This window comes from Thalassophryne amazonica, chromosome 10 (genome assembly GCF_902500255.1).
Source record: "Thalassophryne amazonica chromosome 10, fThaAma1.1, whole genome shotgun sequence".
Classification (NCBI taxonomy): Eukaryota; Metazoa; Chordata; class Actinopteri; order Batrachoidiformes; family Batrachoididae; genus Thalassophryne; species Thalassophryne amazonica.
The window spans coordinates 84155249-84164792 of NC_047112.1; the positions used below are offsets into that span (position 1 = coordinate 84155249).

The 9544-nt window shown below is 48.4% G+C and overlaps 1 long non-coding RNA gene across 1 annotated transcript; it reads right to left on the minus strand.

Annotated features, from left to right (window-relative positions):
- Nucleotides 1–3483: 3483 nt before the first annotated feature.
- Nucleotides 3484–3961, minus strand: LOC117519569. The gene is made up of 2 exons (XR_004563350.1): nucleotides 3901–3961; nucleotides 3484–3538 (listed from the first exon to the last, which is right to left on the minus strand). It is a non-coding gene; the product is annotated as an uncharacterized LOC117519569 (long non-coding RNA).
- Between the last annotated feature and the right edge of the window lie 5583 nt (nucleotides 3962–9544).

Consider the following 9544-nt stretch of genomic DNA (forward strand, 5'->3'; position numbering starts at 1 on the left):
CAGACTATGAATGCAGAGAACGTTACCTCAGTCTTAAGGCGATATCTCGGCACTGAGGTGGAGACGCCGTCCTCCTGATATACCTCTGTGCTGAGTGGAACAGCTGTGTCTGGTGATGGGTGACAGCTGTCACCCAGGCTACTCCCATAAGGCGGCAGCGCCCTCTGGTGCCTGGAGCCCGCACTCCAGGCAGGGCGCCCTCTGGTGGTGGTGGGCCAGCAGTACCTCCTCTTCAGCGGCCCACACAACATGTTGTGGTCCGTGTCACGACACTTTCACAACAAATCAGTCTTTCAAAAGTTTTTAATTCAATCAAAGCCTCTCTTTATCACAAAATCTTTTTTATAGGCATTGCTGGAATGTTCAAGGCAGAGACACTTTCAACTAGTCAGATGTAACTTACATGATGTCATGGAGAAGCGCAAATTTGATGAAATGTAATGATGCTGTTTATGTTACAATAAATATTTGGGCAAATTTGTCTCTAACCCTCATGCATTTATATTGTTTTCTCCCACTCTCTCTCTCTCTCTCTCAAATTTCTTTCCAAGTGGCATTTAAAAAGGTCTTAAATAAAATTGAATCTTTCTTGCTTTTAATCTACATGAACCCTGTTATATAAACAGCACAAAGTTACTTTTGGATTCATCTGGTGCTTCAAAGTTAACCCATGTCTAATCATTTTATCTTCATTATATGCCCTTTTAATTTGGTGACTTACTAGATGACAGAATTTATTGTTTTTGAGTTATTGTCTTAATAAACTTGAGCCGAGGCTTTTCCAGAGCCAAGGAATATGGTCACTTTAAACATGCTTGATTTTTTTGTCCCATACAGTCGAACTGTATCATAGTTCCTGACAAACTACTGAAAATACCCCCACCCCAAAAAAAAAATCAACCCCTGGATGAACCCCCTTGATCCAGAGCTTCTCAAAAAGTTGAATGGTTTTTACTTGGCCCATGCACCCTACACCGAGTTCATAAATTTCACTCTGGCATGTTTTGCTGTTAACAGACAAACAAGCAAACTAAGCAACAGTCTTGGAAACTCAGTCTTTTTGGTGGAGGTAATAACATGCCAAACAGGCAAACATGACTTTGCTACAAGATCAGCCTCGAATAAAAGTTGGTCACTTTGTGAGCGAAGATGGAACCACATTCGTCACCCGAGTCCACGACCGAGTTGCGATTGAAAAATGGCCTCTGCTCGCCCTCACTCTCACAGACTCTTACTGGGGTTGCAGGCTGGTCTCAGTGAGGTCTCCATGGTCTGAAAAAAGATCCCTCTTGGTCGCCATCACTCTCCATCGGTCTCCAACAGGTGTCCGAGTATATTGAACTGTTTAAAACACTCACACAAGTTGTACGACCAGTTAACAGATACATGGGTCCCATAATAGTTCTTGATAAACTCTCACATCACCTACGGGCCGTAATTGACTCTCAATTGACTCTGCATGGGGTCGCATCAATGATCGCGGATATTGACATGTATTTCACTCGCATAATTCAGTGGCACTGTAAGTTTGGTGTAAACGCAAATAACAGATCACAACGGAGACCAGCCAAGACTTGTGAGGGCTGACAAAATGTCATGATCTTGTAGGTCTTATAGGTCTCAGTCTGGTGTAACAATGTTACTCGCTGAGTGCTTCCCTCAGTTTAGGTGTTTTAATGAAACGATGAGTACAAATCTCTACATAAAGGCCAAGACTGAAAACAACTGCTGCATGTTCATGACCGTTAAACTGTAACAACTCATAAACATTTCCAGCACTTGTAGGCCCTTTAAGAAAGAAGCAGGTTCTGTTCAGTGGTGACATTCTGTGCTGACACAGTGCAGCTCTGTGGAGAGAAAAAACAAACTGGATTGTGGGGTAATAGTTGTCATTCAAAAACACATAAAATTGTGTACCAGTTGTACAACAGTGGACATTTATAGATTTTTTTTTAACATTTAAGTAAATGGATCACAGTTACTTATTAATTATACAGTTAATTGTGTCACAGGTCTCACAGCACAGATTTCAGTCTTGGTTCTGTTTTTCTGGTTTGTGTTTAGTACAGTAAGTGCTCTCTCTGTGTGTGTGTGTGTGTGTGTGTGTGTGTGTGTGTGTGTGTGTGTGTGTGTGTGTGTCATCAGGACTGGAGCTACAGAGACTTTGTCCGCCTGATTCAGACTTACTCCCAGAAACAGAGGGACTATTTTGCCACCGTGCCCGCCCAGCGGTTTTGCTCTGCTCAGGAGCTGGGGGCTGCTGTCACAGGACAGCGAGTGTTTCTGACCCCGGCTCCGACACACTGACGCAGGTGAAAGGACACTGTTAAACAGATTAACCCGCCCCCTTGCACAGGCCTCAAATTAAATATCGATTGATTCTCATCAAACAATATGACATTGAAGCTCAGGAACAGATGTTGATCTAAGCTTGTTAAGTTTTGGTGAATGCGGGTTTGTGTTGTGTGGGAGTGTCCTTCCATTATTTGCATATGAACTCTGAAATCCGTATGGCTGCTCGCTCATGTTTCATTCTTCTAGCACTTCCAACTTAACTGAAACTTAAGGAACAGTTCACTTATTTTATAACCTTACTTGTATTAAGAATTGCTAATCAAATCTGTGAGGGCTCCACTCACCTTTGACAACTGTCATATGAGACAAGTCCTATTTTCAAATTAGAATGATGCTCAGGGAGTGCAGCACCCAGACCGCACAGGTTTGAGTCTAATTCCTGCAAATTAACTCTCTCTGATACAGTGGTACCATCATATATGTGGCCTCGCCATCCGATCTGTTCTGTCCAAATCGAGCTACTTTACCCTTGACCATTGACCCCCCACCACCACCACTATGTCTAATCCAAATTCACTCCAGTCATTTTTTTAACGGTGATGACCATGAATTTGTCCCAAGTTACCCAAGTTCAAACATCATGTAACCAATGGAAAGGTGATGATTGACTTCATATTAGTGAACACAGGTGTATCTTTAACCAATTCTTCAAAAACGCCATTCTAACATCCCCTCTACATGACCACTTGAAATACAGGCATCGGTTGCCTGACGCACCTCCATCACGGCCTGAGACTACTCCCCACTCTTAGCTATGCAGGTCATCAGCTGGGGACCACCAGTCCTTAATGTTTCGCTCTTTTTCCCAGTACATCTATGGGTGACATAACAATAACAGGGACAAGAATAACACAGCATAAGCATTGAGCCTAAGATTTGACGTGGCCTGTGGCCTTCAGTTTTAACTAATTTTCCTAAAAATCACTTTGTCCTTGTTTGACTTGCAGCCATTCAGCCAAGTTTGGTCCAATACGTTTGTTCACATACAGATGGTTGGAACAACAAATAACCATATGGTACAACAACATGCGCTACCACTGAGGGCGAGTGTAAAAACTGTTATAAAATTAAGTACATGGGTATTATTTTGCAAGTTAAACTTGAAATGACCTCAAAACCCTGTTTTTCTAAACTGTAAAATTTCATAATGTAGTTATTAACACGTCTGTGGCTGTTATGATGACTGACAACCAGTGTTGCCACAGGAACTTTGAAAAGTACCTTTATACAGTTACATTTACAGTTACTTTCTATAGTTACTTCATTAGCAGCTACGGACAACTTGTCAGCAGCTGCCGAATGTAGCTAATAAGTAACTAGTAATCTAACTTGGTTATGTTTAAGATTGAATACTCAGAAAAGTAACTATTAGTTACTTTGCTGATGATCTCAGTCTTAAAAGTAACCAAATTATATTACTAGTTAACGTATTAGCTACATTATGTATTAGTTACAAGTAACTGCATAAACTGCTACTGAAGTAACTGTAAAAAGTAACTAAAAAAGTAACTAATAAAAGTAACATTTCAAAATAACTGGCAACACTGCTTACAATGTACAATGCCCGTGATATTATTACATTTTTAGCGGGGCTATGTACTGTGTGTTGTAGTGACCAGAGGCGGGACAAAGTCACCATCAAGTCACTCTCAAGTCATGAATCACCAAGTCCAAGTCCGCTGTCTCCTTGCCGTTGGGAGCTTCGGGAGGGCCACGAAGTGGGCCCGCCTTGGAGAAAAGGTCCACTATCGTGAAGACGACGGTGTTTCCCTGGGACGGCGGGAGAACCCGTGACGAAGTCCAGACCGATGTGGGACCAGGGGCGATGAGGCACGGGCAGTGGCTGTAGCTGCCCTGAGGTCCTTCTGTGGTCGGCCTTGCCCCTGGCGCAGGTGGTACAGGCCTGGACGTAGTCACCGGACGTCGGCCCTCCAGGGATGCCCACCAGAAGCGTTGCCCGGACGACTGTCATGGTCCTACGCACCCCTGGGTGACAGGAGAGCTTCGAACTGTGACAGAAGTCCAGGACTGCAGCCCTAGCCTCTGGTGGGACGTATAGGTCTGTTCTTTGGTCCGTTTCCGGGGTCCGGGACACGGGTCAGGGCCTCCCGGACGGTCTTCTCCACGTCCCAGGTGAGGGGCGGCCACGATAGCGGACTCCGGGATGATGGGATCCGGGGGATCCGACAGTTCCGTTTTGACTTCGTCTTCGTGCACCCGGGACAATGCATCCGACCTCTGATTCTTGGTCCCGGGACGGTAGGTAATCCGGAAGTCAAAACGGCCAAAGAACAGTGACCAGTGGGCTTGCCTGGGGTTCAGCCGCTTGGCGGTCCTGATATACTCCAGGTTCCGATGGTCAGTGAAAACCGTGAACGGCACGGCTGTTCCCTCCAACAGATGTCTCCACTCTCAAGGGCCTCTTTCACAGCAAGGAGTTCCCGATTGCCGACGTCATAGTTCCGTTCAGCGGGGGTCAACCTGCGAGAAAAATAGGCACACGGGTGAAGGACCTTATCGGTCTTCCCGCTCTGGGAGAGCAACCGCTCCTATCCCTGAGTCCGAGGCATCCACTTCAACCACTAACTGGCGGCTAGGATCGGGCTGCACCAGAACTGGTGCAGACGAGAAGCGCCGTTTCAACTCCTTGAACGCGGCTTCGCACCGATCCGACCAGGTGAAGGGGACTTTTGGTGAGGTCAGGGCTGTCAGGGGGCTAACTACCTGACTATAGCCCTTAATGAACCTCCTGTAGAAATTAGCAAAACCGAGGAACTGTTGCAGCTTCCTACGGCTTGTAGGTTGGGGCCAATCTCTCACCGCCGCAACCTTGGCCGGATCAGGGGCGACGGAGTTAGAGGAGATGATGAACCCCAGGAAGGACAAAGAAGTGCGGTGGAATTCACACTTCTCGCCCTTCACAAACAGGCGGTTCTCCAACAACCGCTGCAGAACCTGACGGACATGCCGGACATGAGTCTCAGGATCCGGGGAAAAGATGAGTATATCGTCCAGATACACGAAGACGAACCGGTGCAGGAAGTCCCCGCAGGACATCATTTACCAACGCTTGGAAGGTCGCGGGAGCATTAGGAGACCGAACGGCATGACCAGGTACTCAAATGGCCCAACAGGGGTGTTAAATGCCGTCTTCCATTCGTCTCCCTTCCGGATCCGAACCAAATGATACGCATTCCTAAGATCAAGTTTGGTGAAGATATTGGCTCCATGCAAGGGGGTGAACACTGAATCCAACAGGGGCAACGGGTATCGATTGCGAACCGTGATTTCGTTCAACCCCCTATAATCAATGCATGGACGAAGCCCGCCATCCCTTTTTACCCACAAAAAAGAAACCAGCACCCATCGGAGAGGTGGAATTCCGGATCAACCCGGCAGCTAATGAGTCCCGGATGTAGGTCTCCATTGATTCACGCTCCGGCCGTGAGAGGTTGTACAGCCTACTGGACGGGAACTCACTTGCCTGGAACCAAATCAATGGCACAATCATACGGGCGGTGGGGAGGAAGCGTGAGAGCCAGATCCTTGCTGAACACGGTCAGCGAGGTCATGGTACTCCGCCGGCACCGCCTTCAGATTGGCGGGACTCGGACTCCTCCTTAGCTTGGGAGCCGGGAGGAACCGAGGAACCTAGACACTCCCGATGGCAGGTTTCGCTCCACTGAACCACTACCCCGGACGGCCAATCGATCCGGGGATTGTGCTTTAGCATCCATGGAAACCCCAAAACCACACGGGAGGTGGCCTGAGGCACAAGAACGCGATCACCTCCCGGTGGTTACCTGACACCAACCAAGAGTACTGGAGGTGTCTTATGCGTGATTGGTGGGAGTAGGGAGCATCTAGTGCCCGAACCTGCACAGGCGAGGTAAGAGCCCCCAGAGGGATCCCCTCTCCCTGGCCCATCTACTGTCAAGCAGATTCCCCTCAGAGCCCGTTGTCACCAGTGCTGGGGCCTTCAGGGTTGATCCTCAAACAGGATCGTTGACTGGGAGTCGTGTAGCAATGTGGGTGTGTCCCACGTGATGTTTGGCCCACCCTGGCCCAGTCTCTAGGGGCGGGCGTTTGGCGTTTGACTGCTCGGGGCAGTCTCTACATGGTGCTCTATTGAACCACAAACAAGACCGCTCCGTGGGTCCATTCTCCTCTGTGCATCTGGTGCCCTAAATGTTGCCCTACTTGTGTCCCTAGCTTCGTCAGTAGGGGGAGCTGTGACCCCACGGAGCGCAGGGGCTGTGGAGCGTGGGGAAGGCGGAGCTCGATCGGAACCGGAAGGAGAGGGACGCGCGTGCCTGGCCACGCCCTTCGCCTCGTTCCCGACGGCGTTCTTCTAACCGGTTGTCAGAGTCGTATGACCAGATCGATGAGCCGTCTAAGTCCGCGGTTCGTCCTTCGCCACCAGGTGCTCTTTTAGGACCATTGACAGTCCGTTTACAAAGGCGGCGCGGAGGGCAGTGCTATTCCAGCCGGATCTCGCCGCCCGGCGATGCGGAAGGCGACTGCATAGGCAGCTGCGCTCCGACGCCCCTGTCTCATTGACAGTAGCCGCGGTTGAAGCGGACTCTCCTCTGTTGGGATGGTCGAACACCGTTCTGAGCTCCCGTACAAACCCAACGTACGTATGAAGGAGCCGTGAGTTCTGCTCCCAGAGCGCTGTAGCCCAAGCGCGTGCCTCCCCGCGAAGCAGATTTATTACATAAGCTACTTTGCTAGCATCAGTCGCGTACATCACGGGACGCTGTGCGAAGACGAGCGAACACTGCATCAGAAAATCCGCGCACGTCTCCACACAGCCTCCGTACGGTTCTGGAGGGCTTATGTATGCTTCTGGGGACGGAGGAAGGGACCGTTGAACGCCAGTGGAACGTCACTTTCACGCGCAGGGTCCTCGGGAGGAGAGCCGCAGCGGCGCCCGAAGGCGCGCCTCCACTTGTGCGGCGAGAGCCTCCACCCTGCGGTTTAGGAGAACGTGCTGCTCGGTCATTAAATCGATCCAGAGGGTGAAAGGCGGTGAGGATCCGCTGCAACTCACCATTACCCCTCCCGAAGCCGCCGACGGCGCCTTGGTCTTCCATTGGCCGTTCAACAGCCGGTTGACGCCCCTCGGGGTCCATGACGCTGGCCGAGATATCCTGTTGTGAAAGTGTAGGTACACGGACCCACAACAGGGGGCGTAATGAACGGACAATGGAGAAAGGTGAATAACAAGTTTTACTGTTGTGAAACGAGCACAACGAATACAACAATTAACAATTTGGGGTCGAATCCGCTGGTGTCGTGTGGGCAGGCTCGAAGGTAGGAGACGTCCGTCTCAGTCGAACCGGAACCCACCCAGATCTCCTCTGCCACCGAACCCTGGAAATACTGGAAACCGCCAAGTCCCGAATTCCCAGGTGGCCACTGCCTCCGCTCGTCGGATCCGGTACTGCTGGCGGGAGAGAGCAACAACACACAGGTGTGGATGCGACAGCACCCAGTAACGGAGAGGGGAAGAGCCGCCTCCACCTCTTGTCAATATATACAGGAAGGTGAGTACTTATCCAAGCAATTTAGCTATCAGTAGTCAGCAGTCCTGAAAAGGTTAACAAGTTTTAGCTGGTTATTCAGACTAGAATGCAGAGAACGTTACCTCAGTCTTAAGGCGATATCTCGGCACTGAGGTGGAGACGCCGTCCTCCTGATATACTCTGTGCTGAGTGGAACAGCTGTGTCGGGTGATGGGTGACAGCTGTCACCCAGGCTACTCCCATAAGGCGGCAGCGCCCTCTGGTGCCTGGAGCCCGCACTCCAGGCAGGGCGCCCTCTGGTGGTGGTGGGCCAGCAGTACCTCCTCTTCAGCGGCCCACACAACATGTTGTGGGTCCGTGTCACGACACTTTCACAACAAAATCAGTCTTTCAAAAGTTTTTAATTCAATCAAAGCCTCTCTTTATCACAAAATCTTTTTTATAGGCATTGCTGGAATGTTCAAGGCAGAGACACTTTCAACTAGTCAGATGTAACTTACATGATGTCATGGAGAAGCGCAAATTTGATGAAATGTAATGATGCTGTTTTATGTTACAATAAATATTTGGGCAAATTTGTCTCTAACCCTCATGCATTTATATTGTTTTCTCCCACTCTCTCTCTCTCTCTCTCAAATTTCTTTCCAAGTGGCATTTAAAAAGGTCTTAAATAAAATTGAATCTTTCTTGCTTTTAATCTACATGAACCCTGTTTATATAAACAGCACAAAGTTACTTTTGGATTCATCTGGTGCTTCAAAGTTAACCCATGTCTAATCATTTTATCTTCATTATATGCCCTTTTAATTTGGTGACTTACTAGATGACAGAATTTATTGTTTTTGAGTTATTGTCTTAATAAACTTGAGCCGAGGCTTTTCCAGAGCCAAGGAATATGGTCACTTTAAACATGCTTGATTTTTTTGTCCCATACAGTCGAACTGTATAATAGTTCCTGACAAACTACTGAAAATACCCCCACCCCCCAAAAAAAAATCAACCCCTGGATGAACCCCTTGATCCAGAGCTTCTCAAAAAGTTGAATGGTTTTTACTTGGCCCATGCACCCTACACCGAGTTCATAAATTTCACTCTGGCATGTTTTGCTGTTAACAGACAAACAAGCAAACTAAGCAACAGTCTTGGAAACTCAGTCTTTTTGGTGGAGGTAATAACATGCCAAACAGGCAAACATGACTTTGCTACAAGATCAGCCTCGAATAAAAGTTGGTCACTTTGTGAGCGAAGATGGAACCACATTCGTCACCCGAGTCCACGACCGAGTTGCGATTGAAAAATGGCCTCTGCTCGCCCTCACTCTCACAGACTCTTACTGGGGTTGCAGGCTGGTCTCAGTGAGGTCTCCATGGTCTGAAAAAAGATCCCTCTTGGTCGCCATCATCTCCATCGGTCTCCAACAGGTGTCCGAGTATATTGAACTGTTTAAAACACTCACACAAGTTGTACGACCAGTTAACAGATACATGGGTCCCAATAATAGTTCTTGATAAACTCTCACATCACCTACGGGCCGTAATTGACTCTCAATGACTCTGCATGGGGGTCGCATCAATGATCGCGGATATTGACATGTATTTCACTCGCATAATTCAGTGGCACTGTAAGTTTGGTGTAAACGCAAATAAAGATCACAACGGAGA